Source organism: Ixodes scapularis, unplaced genomic scaffold, assembly GCF_016920785.2.
Source record: "Ixodes scapularis isolate PalLabHiFi unplaced genomic scaffold, ASM1692078v2 PGA_scaffold3__209_contigs__length_174095766, whole genome shotgun sequence".
NCBI classification, from domain to species: Eukaryota; Metazoa; Arthropoda; class Arachnida; order Ixodida; family Ixodidae; genus Ixodes; species Ixodes scapularis.
Genome location: NW_024609868.1, coordinates 69,798,165 through 69,816,876, shown reverse-complemented (window position 1 = coordinate 69,816,876; position 18,712 = coordinate 69,798,165). Strand labels below are relative to the sequence as shown.

At 47.8% G+C, this 18,712-nt stretch overlaps 1 non-coding gene across 1 annotated transcript; it reads left to right on the top strand.

Annotated features, from left to right (window-relative positions):
• Positions 1-12,477: 12,477 nt before the first annotated feature.
• Trnak-cuu lies at positions 12,478-12,550 on the top strand. Its single transcript has one exon. It is a non-coding gene; the product is annotated as a tRNA-Lys (tRNA).
• Positions 12,551-18,712: the final 6,162 nt, after the last annotated feature.

The window sequence follows — 18,712 nt, the reverse complement described above, 5'->3', positions numbered from 1 at the left end:
TCGAGAAAAGTCGTTGGAAAACGATGGTGCAGAAGGAAAAATGGAGAATAGCCTTGGGTATCTTGGATTGCAGTGTTATATGCGTAGGTCACAAAAGGGAGCACAGAATCCCATTGTTGTTGGTCTGACTGTAGATACATAGACAACATATCAACGATTGTTCTATTAAAACGTTCAACCATGCCATTCGTTTGGGGATGATACGCTGTCGTTGGTTTGTGTACAGTTTGGCACAGATGTAGAAGCTCCTGAATGACGCGGGAGAGGAAGACTGTTCCACGGTCACTAATAAGGTGCCTGGGAGGGCCGTGGCGGAGAATTACTTGTTTTAAAAGAAAAGCAGCAACGTCTTCAGCGTCTGCGGTGCGGAGAGCGGAAGTCTCTGCATAACGAGATAAATGGTCCATCGCCACAATAATCCAGCGGTGACCAGCTTGAGTGGCGGGAAGTGGTCCCAGGAGATCGATTCCGACTCGTTCGAATTGATAACGCGGTGGTGTAAGAGGTTGCAGGAGTCCAGCTGGTGCTTGGGTTGGTTTTTTACGTTGCTGACATTGTAGGCAGGATGTGACATACTTAAAAATGTCGCGGTACATTCCTTTCCAGTAAAATGTGTTTCGAACGCGCATGTATGTTTTAAAAAATCCCATATGTCCAGCTGTAGGGTCATCATGTAGAACGCGCAAAATATTCGTCCGGAGGTGTTTGGGAACAACAAAGAGTAATTCAGGCCCCTCGGGGTTATAGTTACGACGATAAAGTACGCCTTCTTTCAGTGTATAAAGACTGCTCAAACGCTGTTCTTGGCGTGTAAGATGATCCTTTTTTAGGCATTTGAAGACCTGTTGTAAGTGCGAATCTCTTCGCTGTTCTGAAGCAAAATTTAATGTGGACGTCAAGGAGATTGCCGCGATTGGTGGATTATGATGTGTCGCATGTGCCGTAGAAACAGGATTTCTCGACAGACAATCTGGGGCTTCGTGTTTTTTGCCAGATTTATAAAATATAGAAACGTCGTACTCCTGAAGCTTTAGCGCCCACCGTCCGAGTCTTCCGGAAGGGTCTTTGATGAGTCGTCTTGTTGATGGTGGCAACCACGCGGGAACAGCAAGGCAAGCTCCTCCTTGATTATTTTTCGAATGGTAGTAGTAAGGTCCCCAGTGGAAGGGACTCCGGAGGATGGTACACAATTCTGAAGTCGGTGGACGGCCTCAGGGCGAGATATACGTCTATTTCGAAGCCCTTCCCAGCGCTGACAGTCTTCCTGAAGTTCTTTCACAGTCCGTGGGTTTCGTGACGTCAGCATAGTGAAGGCGTCCTCGGCAATTCCTTTCATTATATGGCCGACCTTTTCTGATTCGGGCATGGCTGCGTTAACGCGTTTGCACAGTGCGAGGATGTCTTCGGTGTAAGAGGTAATCGACTCGCCTGCAGTCTGGGCTCTTGTAGCAAGTCTATGAGTAGCATCTTCTTTGCGGCTGACGGGACATCCGAAAACATCCGACAGGTTCGCTTTGAAGGCATCCCATGAGGAGATTTTGTCTTCATGGTTATCGAACCACACTTTAGCTGTGTCTCGTAGATAAAATACCACGTTTGCGAGCTTCAGGGTGTCGTCCCATGCGTTGTGGGTGCTTACTCGTTCGAAGCTTCGCAGCCAGTCGTCAACGTCGTCGGTGCCGAAGCCGGCGAACGTCGGAGGGTCCCGTTGGCGATAGGGCACTGAGCCAGGGCGGAGCGCCGGAGTGCCTGCCGCTTCACCTTGTGACATGGCCAGCGTAGGGGGCCGTTGGTGGCTTCGGAGAAGCGTGGTGATTAGCGTGCGGAGAGGCGAAGAGGAAAGACCCGCACCTCCACCACAATGTTACGATGGAAATCAAGAGCAAGGGCAAGAGCGGTCCGTTTCAGCCTCGATCTTTTAATCGAACTGCCCGCTCCAGCTCGCGCTGGAGCGAGCCCCACCGCCAGCGGCCCGATAAAGATGGTCATCGTCGTCTTCTTCGTAACAATATATATATATATATATATATATATATATATATATATATATATATATATTCGTACATTCCGCTGCAAAAACATAAACTTCATTCGCGTTGTGTTTTTCGTTTATTGACACTATGGTTCGAGCTGTAGTCTGAAGCTTAAAGGGATGTAAAAATTAAATAGCGCAAAGGTTAGACAAAGGACAAAGGACAGAACATGTAGACAGGACAAGCGCTAACTCACAACTGGCGTTTTAATAGAAAAGAAGAGAAGGAAGCAGCATAGAAATACGCCGAAAAAGGAAGAAAAAAGATTTATAATAAAAGGAAAAAGTGAAAGGTATATACAAGAATGAATAAAAGAAAAGAGTAGAAAATGAGAGAAAGGGGAGCTGCGTAAATAAATTAATTCCTGGGAATGTATTGGATACTGAAGCAAAACTTGAAATACACCTATTATGGTCAGAAATGGGTTGAATATGATCAATGGTATCCGTAAATCATAATCGCGCGTTTGTATTTTGAACGGATGGCTATATTTTTCACCCTGAGGGGCCCGATTGGGCGCGCGTTCAAAAATCAGCCATCGGAGAGCGCGATGCGTCTTGGGATATCGGGCGCATTCGTGACGTCACTTGTGCCAGACGGGAAAGGCTACGGCGTTGATGTTGTGGTTACGAGCGTTGCCACTTGGTGGCGCGTCGACGATTTACGACCTGTGACAACGTGGCCGTTTGAGATGTGCAAGGGCTGCACGCACGCTGCACCACGGCAAGTCGACAACTACGGCACCACTGACAAAACCAGCTCTGAGGCCGGATTCTCAAAGCGAACTTACGACGAAAAAAGTGCGTACGACAAATTTGAGAGAAAACCCGTATTCTCGAAACGAAATTGTCGTAACTTTTGCGTGCGTCCCGAGTTAAACCAGCAAAAAAAAAGGAAGGAGTACTTAAAACAGACCACGACGATCAAGAACGCAGGATCCACAAACACCCGAGAAGAGCTACAACGGCCACGATTCTACCGACCAAGCGAGCTCGGCAGAATATAGTAGGCCTAGCAGCAACACCGACTCGGCGCACCGTTGCTCCGGCGGTCCTTGGCCAAGACCGTCTGCCCATGACCGGCTGGCCTGCTGAATGGAATATGCCCGCGTGACCCTTGTGGACCCTTCCCGTATGAATAGTTTGATCCCTGAACTAAATTTCAGAGGTCAATCTTTTCCCCTTGTCATCTCGATCTCCTTGTTTTCCGAGACAGCGGTGACGAACGCTGTCGTCGAAAAGGGACTCTCATTGATTCTATCTCCTTGTTTTGTGTGATATAGAGCTCAAATAAATGCCATACGGATTACCTTCGCAACACGGTATGTACACTTTGTTATTAGTATGCCATTTTTATTCTGACACGACGGTACGTCATTGTCGAGCTATAGCAGTTCGTGGGAGCTACGCGATGTCGGTCCAACCTTTCTTTGCCGAGTGTAATGTCAGTATCGAGTTGCAATCGTAAAAGATTGGTCCAGAAGCGCTTACCGAAACGCGGTCTAACAGAGCGAAACCAGCACTTCGATCAAGCGCGCGTATCCGCTCCGAGTGTGAACAGGTATTTGCGTGGCTCTTGCTGACACTCTCGTAGTTCAATCATATCTTTTTTTAACGTCGTCTCGCAGCTCGCAACTCGCAGCAACTAATGCCGGCCGTGCCAGAAGCATGCTCGTGTCGTATCGTACAAAGAGCCGCAACGAGAACGAGCTCACTGTTGCCAACTACGCTTTAGCTTTCTCCGCCGAGGCTTTGCAAACGCGTTCAGGCCTAGGCTAATTCTGCCGGCACGCCGTATTGCCGCAGAACGGCGCTGCTCCTATGGCACAAGTGATGTCACGAGAATTTTCCCACCATCCACCAGATGTGAATTTGAAATCGTTTAATTAGGTTTAAAATTAGTTCTCCTGTGTTTTACAGCTCGATATTTGATATTTCCGGGGTGGTGCCTGTCCCTAGCCCATATTTCTGCAGAAAGATCGGCGCTAAAATTTCGTTTCCGTACCCCTTTAAACTAGTTGCTTTCAGGCCATCGTTTTAAGTTTATCACGGACATTTATGCTTAAGATTACTTTATAAAACCCGTTTCTTAGCTTTTTGACCTTAGAAAACGCGTCCATCTCGTGACCCTTCACCGAATTTGAAATATCAAGAAAACTGTTATTCCAGCGGGCGCCGAGAGGAGGCCCCTTGTTCCGCACGCGCTTTAATCGATAACTCATACCAAAGTTACCATACCCCAAAAAACGGACGAGGTTCCATCGTTTCGGCATCTGCGTAGTTCCTACCCCGGCCGCGAGGGGACCGAGCATCGCCGCCGAGCTGGCGCTGAATCGATCGCTGGGGGCTCGCGTTCTCCAAACAAGGGGAAGATCTTAATCAGCGAAAGAGTTTCTGAATCGACGACGCCACTTACTGACTACTGCTGGCTGGCGGAGATATACCATTTTGTGCGCTTGCACCGTAATACCCCGAGACTTTGATGCGCGCAACGGCGAGCCCTTGCCCACTTCCATGGTTGCCTGCTGCACGTCTCCAGCCGGCCAAGTGACGCGGCGGGGGGAAATCGGGCGAAGGGAAAGCTTTTGTGTAAACAACGCTTCTCGGAGATTATTGCGAAGCAGGAGGGCGACGGGGGAAGGGACATAAAAATTGTAAATTATGACGCGCATGCCTTTCCCGGCCCAACCGACCGGCACAGGTTTTTACGCCGTATAGTGGATTGGATGATATGCCCCTCCTGCTCCTTCCCGTGGGCTTGGAGAAAACACTACTTCTACATTCTTGTACCCTGCAAGAATAGACCGGCGAGTGTAAAGGGTAAACACAGACAGCGAAAAGAGCGTGAAACGAATAAAAGGCGAGCGTGCGCACGACTCACGAGGCGGGAAAGAGGGCGAGATACGTCTTTCCGGGGGGTGTCGGTAATATTTCAGGGGAGCGCGACGTATAAAAACAAAACTTGGTGTCTGAAGGAATATGTTCGCGTTTCGCATATCCGAGCGCTGTCTGTTTACTCATGCACTTAGGTTAATAAGTTTCCCCCGCTTACGCGTGCTCCCCCGCCTATCGCATGCCGATGCCGCGCCGGAGGCTATATAACCCGCGTGAAATATCTCTAATGCTTCGTTCCGGACAAAGTCACGAAGAAAAATAAGCCTGGCTATGAGATGGGCATTTTAGTCGGATGGCTGTTCCTTGGCATGCGAATGCGCGCTCCTTACCACGTAAAACGTTGTAAACTTCGTAAAATCTGAAGTGATTTAAGATGTTTCCACTGCAATAAAATAACCGTACCGTTTAAATAAACTAACGTTAGTATTTGGGGAATGTAATTGGACTCCCTGCACAACGTGGTTTCAAGGAAACAAACTTGATTAAAATATGTTTTTGTATACAAGTTGTGAGCGCGTATCACCCGACCAAAAACAACTGAGTCACTGGACTATAGACACAGGCGTGCATCGCGTTTGATATTACGCAGAAGGGAGTTACTGGGTGTCCGCAGGACTATACTTTAGTAGCATTATAATTACACTTATGAAATTGCTGTACTTCAGCTATCTTCTGCGGTAATGTAATACATTATCTATAACTAAACGGAATTGAAGTTGTAATTTATTCACTTTTGAACTAGGAAACTCGAAGATTTGAATTACAATTACAACTATTTGTTTAGGAAAATGGTTTTGGGGAAGGGGGGGGGGGGGGTGAGGAATGTGGCGCGTTTGAGCTTGATATCAGTTTTTCATTCCGGTCAACACAAAATCCCTGCGGATAAGAGTATACCTCATTTCCTTTCTTCCAGCTACTATCGGCCATTCCCGGAAAAACGAAGCAATTTAGCCTTCGATAAATGTTTTTTTTTTTTTTTTTCTGTGCCCAACATTAATATATCACTTTTGCCTCGAACTATCGTAATAAGAAAAACATTAACACTCTAAGTGGCGTGACGATTTAAGAAACCAACTGACTCTTTCTAAATGCGGCCCTCATAGTCTGCCATAAATAGCATGGGTGAATAGCGCAAATCGTGACGACTGTAAAGCACCGCATAACGATTCCTCAACGGTGGTACAAGAAACGTAAAAATACTTCTCGGTGCAAAAAAAAAAATTGCAATCACGTTAACATGATTAAAGTAGGGTATCTCAAAAAGAAAGGTCATTGCATTACTTGCGGGAGTTAATGCATAAGCGTAATTATTTACTTCTTATGCACTAGCAATTCTAATTATAATTCCACTGGATCAAAGTTGCTGTTATTAGAATGACCTAGTGCTGCAGCAATGCAGCTGTAATTGTAGTTATGTGTAATTGGAACAAAGTGTTATAACTAACTACTATTGGGGCAAAGCAGATTTAATTGCAATTAACTGCTATTTCAGAAAAGTACGAGTAGCTGCAATTGTACTTAACTGCTATTGCAACGATAAGTTTTAATTGTAATTTGCTACTATTGAATCTAAGTAGCTTTAGTTGTAATCAAATTACATTTCCCAAGTATGCTATCCTATAATAATTCAGCACGCAGAAGGCTATTTTTATTTAGTAGCTATAGAATAGAATATATGTAAAATACACATTCCTAAAAAGCACCTTGTCAAACCGGTTATGAATCAAGGCCTGGTTTTCTTATTTCCTAAAAACAAGAAACACTTACATTGCAAAAAAAAACAGTGTGTGCGTGTGTGTGTGTCTGCATGCGTGTATGTGTGTGTGTGCGTGCGTGTGCTTGCGTGTGTGTTCGTGTGCTAGTGTGCGCGCTCGTGTGTGTGTGTGTGCACCTGAGTGCGTGTATGTGTGTGTATGTGTGCGCGTGCGCGGGTGTGTATGTATGTGTGTGTCTGTGTGTGTGTTCCGTATTTGAACACTTGACATTAAAACAACATGCATTGATTTATTTTTGTGCTTTTTGAAAGCAACAGTCGGTCCCAGCTGCCGATGGATATCGTCAGCCCGTAAGGCTAAATGCGACTGTTACTTTTTTCCCTTACCTGTGGACGATTGATCGATGCTTCGGTTGAAGGGACACCTTTTCGCGTTCGAACACGTATCTGCAAAAAGGGCTTTTAGTAAGCGATATGCATTCGGGGCTACGACACGGGATCCGGCACCACTTAGTGCGTTGCCGCGCAAACAATGGGCCTATTTGTCGATCTTATCGGCTCTGGGCCATTAGCGTCCCGCCGCGTCGAGAAATGATTGTTCGGGTCTCCGGATGGACAAAAAATGTGCCGCAACAAATATTTCCCGTCCCAAAACGGTAAACTTGAATATCGCGTGAGAAACACGAGCACTTGTATCGTTTATCCTCGGACACAATCCTGCCAATCAGAACAAAGCAAAATCGTCACGCAATGTGAACGAGGCTGTACATTCAAACATGCGATAAAATGATGAATATTTGGAATAAAGAACGAAGTAATATTCCCTCCCAATTGCCTCCGAAATAAAGAAAACTTTTCGCCCACTACAAAGTTAAGAGAGAGAGAAAAAAACGTAACACTTACAACGATAAAGCAAAGCAAATTAGAGGTTCAAAGATTAGGCAGCGGAAGGTCGGTCAGACATTGAGATATGACGCAATAGACCCGTTTGGAAAGATTGCCTTCTGTTGGTAGCTGTGGAATCCCTGTACAATGGCGGCTTAAAACCGCAACGTCACGGCACAGTGTATGTGTTTGGTTGGAAAGACGAAAACCCATCCGGGCAGGGAAAGGTGATGAGCGCAGAGGTGTTGCACTTTCGACGCTGTTTGATTGGCTCGTCGGCTGCTAGCGCTGACCGCGCTCCGACTTTCGCTATTTTGTGGAATGACTTGCACTTTCCACGATGTCGGCTGTTCCGCCAGTGTACGATGGTTCCGATATTCTAATATTCAGCACGTGACTTTCGAAAGGTGTCTATTTCTTCAAGATCACCAGCCTATGGTGTTTGAAAAACAAACCGGTGCGCCGTTATGGCGCTAACGGCGCCGCGCATGCGCGATGGGACGCCGGCAGATTAGATGTCCGCACGGGTCTGGGCCAATCCAGATGCCCGAGCCCGATACGGCCAGGCCGCAAGCCGCAAGCCGCAAGCCGCAAAGGGCCGAGCCGGGCTGGAAAGGCACGAATTATTGTTGCTTTCGGGGTGGGCCCGGCCGAGTATACGAAACAGCAGAAGTGCGTTTTCCTGAGTGGATCGAGTGTACCGAAACTTTCCCAGTGCTTCATGCTGAAGATTTTGGAAATGAGCACACCTCTGACCTCTCTCCGGGCTAAGACGCACTTCATCTCCCAACGTCAAGGCACCTCCACCCGGGCCGATCCCGGGCTGGGCCTGATCGGGTAGGCATCGCATCGGGTCGGGCACGGATCGGGTGGGACCTCGCAAGTGCAGTGGTCTAAATACGATGTTGTCGGTGTCAATTTAAGTCCTGTCCTTTTTTTTTTTTTTTTTTTATTGCGATAGTTGTTTTTTATGGGCTCTTGCGACTGCTAGAAATGGTGTCCGTTGCTCATGTTGTGGTGTTGTAGGGCTTTCGACTTCGATGTTACCAAATCCTCGAAAGAGGTCGCCCGCTGCTCGCGAGAATTGAACCTGTCCGCTACGTGCGAAGCGGAGGCTTTGCCACACCACAGCGCTAACAAACCGCTATAGAAGATTGCGAGCAAGGTCACTGACCGCCGCCACGTCTCTGTTAGTGTGAAAAAGCACGTGCATTTTCGAGCACGTCAAAGCTGTATTCACGCGAAAACTGCACGTGCTTGCACTCGTGCGACGCCAGTCGGAAGGCCATGCTTGTAATTGTCTTTACTATGCTTCGTCTCACCCTAGCATGCACTAACCGCGAAGGCTGTGCTTGCGCGAGCGGCCAGCCTTGACTGCCTTGACTAGAGCACTTGCTGCATGAGCGCTCGTGCAGCCGCCGCGGCTTCATTCAAAGCGACTAGCTCGCGCTTTTAGCACGCGCTGCTAACAATAGTCCATACTAAGGTGAGACGAAGTATAGGGCACCCTAGTCTCTACTAAAGGCCCCTGAAGCACTGTCGTGTTTGAAAGCGTTTGAGTGCCTTTCTTTGCGTTGCGGCTCTGAGGAACCAGGACATCCCTGCCTTCTATGTATGTCACGTGGCTATTCCTTGATTTGGATTCCACGCTTCGTACGGAGCGCAGATGTGCCAGTGTCTCGCTTTCGTTTCTCAGAAATAAAAAAAGAAAAAAAAAAGATCGGTGGCCGAATGGGCTAGCGCACACCAGCTCGGAGTACGTGGAACGAAAGCTCGCGCTGCAGTACCCAGGGATCCTAGGTTCGATCCCCACCCCTGTCCGTTTCGATCTGGATGAGCATCCTTCCGGCGTGTGGTCGTGTATCACTACTGCGTGGTGCACGTTAAAGACCACAGGTTAGCGGTTCTACTGCACTGGCTGAATTTCTCATCTACAGCTGAGACACCAGACGCCCACTGAGGCAGACTAACATTCGACTGTATAAACATACACACAACACTTTGCAATTTTTGCAATCAAACGCAACTGTAAGTATGGGCCTTTAAAGTTTTGTAGTACCCGATGGGGGGGCCCACTGCACGCGCTCTCTGACAAACAAATAAAAAAAATGGCGGACAACAAGATGTCGTTCTCTTGGGGAGAAGATCAAACAGTCATGCCTCTAGTGGTAGGCTTCAGCTCTGGGTACAACAAACCACATCTTCTTGTTTGTTTTGATCGGATATATAAAAGATGATGATTCGAAGGCCCCTCCTCGTGCTACTGAAGCACCGGCCAGAGCGAAGCACTCGTGCCCAGATCGTGCTAGGCGAGGTTCCATTTCTTTGATATGCTGTGTTAGTAAACACCGGGCTGTAGGAACAACAAGTAAAGCCATTTTATCCTATGAAAAGTGGCGCCATTCATTGTTTTGGAAATGCTCGAGACACGTGCCGCGCGGCGCTTCTGGGAAGAACATGGCGTCTAAATGCTATAGCTAGGTGCCGCGCTGTGCCGCCATGATCTTCCCAAGTGCTGCACGTTGCACGCGCCTCACGCATCGACACACCTTGCGCTACTTTCGCAACATAAAGAGGCTTTAACAGCAAGCTCGATAAAGCGCGCCCTATAGTTCAATCTCCTCCCAATACTCCGTTCACCATTAAGCTGAGACTAGAAGCTCCGCCTTCAGCGCGAGCTCGCTGTCTTCCGCAGTGTTCTGGTTGCGCGTGCCTGCGTGTTTACACTTGTGTTAGCAAGGGCAGAAACCCGCGTTTGATGTCTTTTCAGGTGGCGGGAGACGTCGAAGGAGTTGAAAAGGGTGAAACGATGTAAAAGACAAAAACAAATAAACACGAAAAGGTTTCTCCTGCCCGGGCTGCCCGGGAGAAGAAAAACATGGAAGGCGACGGAGAGATTACTCGGCGTTGTCTTACTTGATCTTAATCTTTCGTATATTTGTGCATGCCTTGCCCGTTTTTGGTTCTAGTGACCGGTCATAGAGAAAATCGTGTTTTCTTTTCGGCTATTCTCTCCTTCCTGATGTTTTTTTTTTTTTGTTGAACTTGCTCTCTTTATGTTGCTGAATGTTCTGCTCGTATTGCTCCAGTTACTGTATTATGCTCATATTTTAAAAGGTAAATAAAGTAATCCGCTACCAATATTTTGTAACGAAATTGCATTTCAAATTACTTCTTAAAAAAGTAATGTGGCAATTACAAAATTATTTGAAAAAGTAACGGATTTCTTCCCAAGTCGGCTCACCCGTCAGGGAAACGAATATCTTCTCACGGCAGTTTTTACTCTCCTTTCAATTTTTATAGCAGCATTTTAAAAGAAAAAGAAAACTCTACTTTAAAGGTATTTTCTGACGGCCATATGATTGAGCAGTTAGCTTTCTCTTTGGCTGATGCTCCTGCTGAGGAGAGTTCATGCAGCCGAGGTGCCTCTTCGTGCAATATTCGCTCATGTAGCCTATACTATGGTGGTATTGTCGTTTCGGTTGATGTACATGAGAAAGGGCTGAGAAGCAATGGTTAAACGAAGCCCTACTCTTGTCTAAAAGAAAACTGAATATTATTAAATATGTGAACCCGGTATATTAGCAGAGTTTCTTTTGCGTGGAAATGAATCGACGACATGAAATTATTATTTATGGCGCAGCGCTCGAAGCATAGGAACGGGGGCTCGCAGCTCGCGGCCGCGAGGTGTTGGTGGCTTGCAGCCGCGGGATGTTGCTGGCAGCGTTCCAGTGAGTCGCGGGCCGCATGCGGACCGCTGGCCACGTGTTTGAGAGACCCCTGGTTTAGACCAAAGTGCCTAACCCAAAATATATCGATAAAGTTATAAGGGATACAGTTCGAATGAAAACCTTTAGCGAACTGTATAGTCAAAGATCTTCGTAACTTGACAATAATTAATTCCAAGAGATTTTCAAAATCCTAATCCGACCAGCTGCGGTTTTCATTACCGTGACGGATAACATAGCTTTATGGAAAGTTTCTGTTATCTCGTACAAGGTTTGGCAATGCAACATTTTCTTCTTTTTCTTTCTAAATATGATTTGTCGTTTAAATAAAATTTCGGGATGGGTCTTCGATTGACATAAGACATAAGAGCTTGAAGCATTTTCGTTTAGCTATGAGTGTCAGGGGGGTTAAATGTCAATGGTTTGCTTAAGTTTGTGGTACGGTTGCCTTGCTGCATGCCCATCCGGGAGGAACAACACGGAGCCGGGGTTTCCAAAACGAGAAACTACATTTATTAAAGTAACAGGAATGGATTGTTAGTATCAAGGTCAAAGTAAAACATTGCCGGAGCGTTCGAACTGCACACCTCCGTGGCCACGGTCCGTCCCCCCATCTCTGTGGGCGTGTGCCTTCTTTTATAGGCTTTTGTGCTTTTCCATGCGTGCGCTATTGCGCGCCTCGGCCGTTGTCAAGTTTGGGCATTCGGCAGCGGCCTCTGGCCGTGGTGGGAGATTTACTCCCACACTTCCCCCCCCCCCCCCCCTTAAGCGTCTGGCATGTCGATGCCAGTGTTGTCGTGGTCGTCCTTGGGGGGCGGTCGTCGTCGAGGGTGTGGACGGCGGCGCTGTATCGGCGTTAGGGCGCGCTCCAGGTCGCGCTTGTCCTTTGGTGGACGTTTCCGGAATCGCCGGCAGCTGCAGTTTTCGGTGCTTTCTTGCCCACTGGTCGCAGTTCCACGGGGTAGGCCTCGCTGGTTGCTGCCGTGACTGGTACCGCCACGTGTCCTGGGACCCTGGCGACCAGATGCCCGGGATTGGTAGTGGCGTCGCCCATGATCCACCTTCGTGAATCAGAGCGAGCAATTGCCATGGGTTACTCTCATGTTAACCCCTGGCTCTATGATGCATAAAAAAAAAAAAGGATAAAGGATCTGGGGTGGGCACAATCGCGCAATATTTCCCCCTCTCCCCCCTCAGAAAAGCGATCAGACCGGTGCGATCAGGCCCGGCTAGCTCAGTCGGTAGAGCATGAGACTCTTAATCTCAGGGTCGTGGGTTCGGGCCCCACGTTGGGCGCCATGTGGTAGGGTTGCCTTGCTGCATGCCCATCCGGGAGGAACAACACGGAGCCGGGGTTTCCAAAACGAGAAACTACATTTATTAAAGTAACAGGAATGGATTGTTAGTATCAAGGTCAAAGTAAAACATTGCCGGAGCGTTCGAACTGCACACCTCCGTGGCCACGGTCCGTCCCCCCCATCTCTGTGGGCGTGTGCCTTCTTTTATAGGCTTTTGTGCTTTTCCATACGTGCGCTATTGCGCGCCTCGGCCGTTGTCAAGTTTGGGCATTCGGCAGCGGCCTCTGGCCGTGGTGGGAGATTTACTCCCACAAGTTTAAGGGTATGTATGTGTTTAGGAAGAGCAATGGTAGCTTGTAACTTAAGTTTTTTTGTTTTTTTTTTACGCGAGATAAGCTGAATGTTTTAATTCTCGAAGTTTCTTTCGTGTGTGATCAAATTTGAGGGTGAGGTGACGGTTTCAGTAAGGGCATAGTATTAGCTAGATCGTTTCTTACTTCAAGCCGGGTGGGGAAGGGGGGTGGGGGCAGGTACGTAGCCAGGATTTTCTTTCGGGGGGGGGGGGGGGGGGGGGGGCCGCTTATGACAAAATGCTGTATGAGGGGGAGGGGGAGAGGAGGTCCCAGCAAAATGGAAGATTCCGGGGGGGGGGGGCCATACCTCCCCCCCCCCTCGCTACGTGCCTGGTGGGGGGGATCGATATAGTTTGTGAGTACTTTATTCGGGTAAAATGTACAATTGTGGCATGGGTATAAGTATATGATGCCATGATGCCTAGGATGTTTCATTGCTTAGGCTGTAGTCGACAGGAAAAATAATAAGGTATAAGGAACAATACCAAATATACGTAGTCGGTGAGCTTGAAACGAATTGTTTGTCCCTTTTACATACTTTTTTTTCTTTTCTCAGACTAAGTTACAACATGAGTCCGGGTATGTTACTAAACGTACAAAAAAATAATAAAATCCAGTCGTGGATGCTTTTTTTTTTTAATTAGCATGTTTGCGTGTTACGGAAATGGCCGGCTCGTTGTCAGCCTGTGGAGTTGCAACAAATTATGTTTCACAAAGCCCGCTGTTCGTTGTCATTGTGTTTCTACCCAGAACTCAGCTGTTGGCGTAATTTATTCATGCTGTCCCTAAACGTTCGTCGATGCCGGCCGCAACACGAACGCGGCCACACAAAGAGAATAACGATCGGGCTTTCTCCTCCGCCGCCACAATAGCAGATCAATTCGTTTCGAAAACAAAGCCGTCCTCAATGCCGAAGGCTCGAAACGGCTAGAAAAACATCGCGTTCCTGCTCTATTTTTGTTGCGCGCCTTCTTTGGTTCGCCGATTTCGGACCAACATGTGCGCGACATCCAAAGCTGTCGCTGAGAAACGACTCGACAGAGGTTTATCAACGCGAACACGTAACATTACATAATTCAAAACATCAATTATGTATCTTCCTTTCATCAGCTTGGTCAGTGAGGAAGGATGCAGGTAGCCGCACTCTAACGGTCATCCGTAGTCCCTTCTTGTCAGTAAGAATGAGTCGTTGTAGTAAGGTTTGATGCCCCACTCGCTTTCTTATGACTGTCTAAACGGGTTATAGCCTGCAAGATTCACGATTTCTGTACCTAGTGCACTATGCTGGATTTCACCTTAAAGGGGTAGTGAAACGAAATTTTAGCGCCGATTTTGTTGCATAAATATGGGCTAGGGACAGGCACAACCTCGGAAATATAAATATCGCGCTGTAAAACACAGGACAACTAATTTTAAACATAATTAAACGATTTCAAATTTTCATCTGGTGGTTGGGGGTAGTTCTCGTGACATCACTTGTGGCATAGGAGCAGCGCCGTTCTGCGGCAATACGGCGTGCCGGCAGAATTCGCCTAGGCCTGAACGCGTTTGCAAAGCCTTGGCGGAGAAAGCCAAAGCGTAGTTGGCCACAGTGAGCTCGTTCTCGTTGCGGCTCGTCTTTGCACGACACGACCCGAGCATGCTTCTGGCACGGCCGGTATTAGTTGCTGCGAGTCGCGAGCTGCGAGCCGACGTTAAAAAGGATATGTTTGAACTACGAGGGTGTCAGCAAGAGCCACGCAAATACCTGTTCACACTCGGAGCGGACACGCGCGTTTGATCGAAGTGCTGAATTCGCTCTATTAGATCGCGTTTCAGTAAGCGCTTCAAGACCGATCTTTTACGATTGCAACTTGATACTGACATGACACTCGGCAAAGAAAGGTTAGACCGACATCGCGTAGCTACTGACGTAGCGTCGAGTCAGAATAAAAATGGCATACTAATAACAGAGTGTACATACCGAGTTGCCAAGGTAATCCGTATGGCGTTTATTTGAGCTCTATATCACACAAAACAAGGAGATAGAATCAATGAGAGTCCCTTTTCGACGACAGCGTTCGTCACCGCTGTCTCGGAAAACAAGGATATCGAGATGACAAGGGAAAATATTGACCTCTGAAATTTAGTTCAGGGATCAAACTACTCATCCGGGAAGGGTCCACAAGGGTCGCGCGGGCATAGTCCATTCAGCAGGCCAGCCGGTCATGGACAGACGGTCTTGGCCAAGGATCGCCGGAGCAACGGTGCGCCGAGTCGATGTTGCTGCTAGGCCTACTATATTCTGCCGAGCTCGCTCGGTCGGCAGAATCGTGGCCGTTGTAGCTCTTCTCGTGTGTTTGTGGATCCTGCGTTCTTGATCGTCGTGGTCTGTTTTAAGTACTCCTTCCTTTTTTCTTGCTAGTTGAAGTCGGGACGCACGAGAAGAGCACGTAGAAAAATAAATGGCCGTTGGTGGCCGCTACCAAGTAACTGAGCGACGCTGTCGGCCTCACTGATCTCTATGACAATTGCTGGATCGCGTTTGCCCGCTCCGCGAATGCGGTCACTGGCGGCCATCTTTAGGTAGAGTTATATCACCTCTAGCCAATGTAAGCTGCTGCAGCCGCTATCATTCATCCATGGCAGATAGCATTTTGGCAGGTGGGTTGGCAGGTTGCGGTCAAAATAGCGTGGGTGATATTGCGTGCTTGTATAAAATTATTTGACGAAACATGTTTTTGAAACCCGGCGTGAACAGTAGTCCGGTTTTTGAGGACCTGGTAAAAGTTTCACGAAATCGCAGCACCGGGAGAAAAGCAGCACAGCACGTATCGAAAGTCGCATCGAAAGAAGCATCGAAACCAGACGACGGTACGGAGTCTGCTTTTGATGCGAGCTGCGCTGCTTTCCCCCGGTGCTGCGCTTTCGTAGAACTTTTGCCGGGTCCTCAAAGATGAGGCTAGCGTTCACGCCGGGTTTCAAGAATCTGCTTCGTCGAACAACTTCAATCAAGCACGAAATGTCACCCACGGTACAGTGTACTAGATCTACGGCTATCTTTAGGGCAGCCTGCCGCCATTGCGCTGTCCGCCATATTACTATGATGGCTAGAGATGATATAACTCTACCTAAAGATGGCCGCCAGTGACCGCATTCCGGTCCATAGGAGGAGCTGGTCAAACGCGATCCAGCAAATAGACATAGAGATCAGTGGTCGTCCTTGTTGATTTGATCCAGTGTTGCTAGACGGAGAAAAGAAAAGTCAGCAGATCGATCCCCAAAAAGTCAGTATATTTGCACAAAAATCAGTAGATTCTACGAAATTTGTGTTTTGCCATGTTTTGCTATTTTCATTAAACCACACTTCGATGGTCATATACACAAATAAAAATGAAAAAGACAAAACAAAGAGCAAGACCAGTTTTTGAGTAATTCCCGTATACCCAACTAAAGGTTACCTGTTTTGTGGAGGACAAAATAAAATAACAAGGTATTTTTTTATATAAGCATTGATTAGTGTTGCCATTTGGAGGTTTATTCTTTGAAATCGAAAAAGCCACTTTTGGGATTAACAGATGTGTGCGAAGGTGCGACATCCAACTGTCGCTATTATTGAAACTAAACCAAAACAAGACGTTCCGGCACGTGCGTGCCTACATGTCCAATAGAAGTCCTTTGCAAGCTACCATCTTTCCTTACTGGGCTCTGGAAGGTTTTTGACACAACGCTGTTGGCGTGGAGCACTGTTGAGGCTACGCTTCGTCTGCTACGGGCTTATTTCTTTTTCACCTGATCCAAAGTTTGCGTTCAAACGTGGAGAAACCTAATTCGTTAGCTTTTTAAGCCACAGAGGAATAACATAATATCATTTTCTTGCCACAGCCTGCCAAAAATATGGATTTCGATTCATGCATTCCGCTGGGCGAATGAATGAAAATGGCGGCCCTCTCCGCTCAGCTCGGAACAGCCGAGACTTCAGGCGCATGCGCTCACACCTCTCGCTCTGCGCCGCGGGCTCATTGGCTCACTCGGGAGGGTGGTGTTACGGCGGCGATATCATCGAGTGGCCAAACTCTCCCCATATATGGCTCTGGCCAGGATGGCCAGGATGTCACCGTCGACGGGCTTCTGGGCCATCTAGCCAGTGCTTCGTTTTTAATTCTGGAAGAATATCAATTTCCTTTGATGGGCGACCCTGGGAACCAAATAATGAATTTTAATATGTTTACTAAAATAAAAGTCAGTAGATTTTTTTTTATTTCAGTGAATCAGTAGACCCGGAACGAAATCAGTAGATTTACCGATAAATCAGTAGATCTGGCAACACTGATTTGATCGTAAAATGTGCGTAAGACAGCTTCGGAGCTGTCGTAGGATTCTGTCGTAAGCTGCGCAAAAGTTACGACAATTTCGTTTCGAGAGTACGGGTTTTCTCGCAAATTTGTCGTACGCACTTTTTTCGTCCTGAGTTCGCTTTGAGAATCCGGCCTCAGAGCTGGTTTTGTCAGTGCTGCCGTGGTTGCCGACTTGCCGTGGTGCAGCTGGTGCAGCGTGCGTGCAGCCCTTGCACGTCTCAAACGGCCACGTTGTCACAGGTCGTAGATCGTCGACGCGCCACCAAGTGGTAACGCTCGTAACCACAACATTCACGCCGTAGCCTTTCCCGTCTGGCACAAGTGACGTCACGAATGCGCCCAATATCCCAAGACGCATCGCGCTCTCCGATGGCCGATTTTTGAGCGCGCGCCCAATCGGGCCCCTCAGGGTGAAAAATATAGCCATCCGTTCAAAATACAAACGCGCGATTATGATTTATGAATATCATTGATCATATTGAACCTATTTCTGACCATAATAGGTGTATTTCAAGTTTCGCTTCAGTATCCCTTTAAGCTCAACCGCAACAGATATTATGTTCCGATGAAGCCAATCAAGCCGCGCCAAAAGCGCCTCGTCATGGCGCTCCTCATGGCGCTCGCCATGCGCCCAAAGTGGTCCCGAAGTGGCGACAAATGGCGTCACGCACAGAAGCCGCTGGGTCATGCTGTCAGATGTCGCGATCCTGGAGGTTGGTCGTAGAAATGCTGGCAGAAAGGGAGAGCGGCCGCTAGGATCGCTGTCGTGGCGGCGTCCTACCTCGTGTCTGCGGTGGTTTCCGTCCCCTGGCTATGCTGCGGAGGGACCTACAGCAGGACAGGCGTCTGCATGCGTTCACCTTCGAGGCTGTGCTACCGCCAGAATCGGGACCAGCCGCGCAGCGTGAGATATCCATGACGGTGTCAAGTGAAAATTGAGATTGCTGATGAGGTCGGGGAAAACACACATGTCAAAAACGCCTTCCAGGCTCCATAGTTTGCATGCAGACACTTTGAAAGTGCCTGCATGCCCACGGGTTTTTGCAAATGTTGATAAAGAAAAAATGGGCGGACAACAGTTGGACAGTTGGGAGGCGGGGGAGGGTGTGTACCTCGGAGATGCAGTCTCAAAGCTTTGCACACAATATTGGAATATTTATTGTTTTACATGGCGTGTATGACAGGTTATAAGGTAAAAAAAAATACTCCAGGCCGTGAACTTGAAGGCTATCTTACCTCATAGCCAATTAATGTCTTCTTGGTTTACACATGTTGCGTTTTGGCTGAGCTCTATGCGTTGCTCCCTGTAATAAGAAAGTCTCTGGTTACAAAATGCGGTTTTGGAAATAATAATTATCCCGTAGGACCTTTCCGAAATGATGATCTCTAGCCCCTTAAGAAATTTTTTGTTCGCATACGATGGCCTGGCTTAGATGATGCTTTAGTACACGACTCTCGCATCAATGTTCA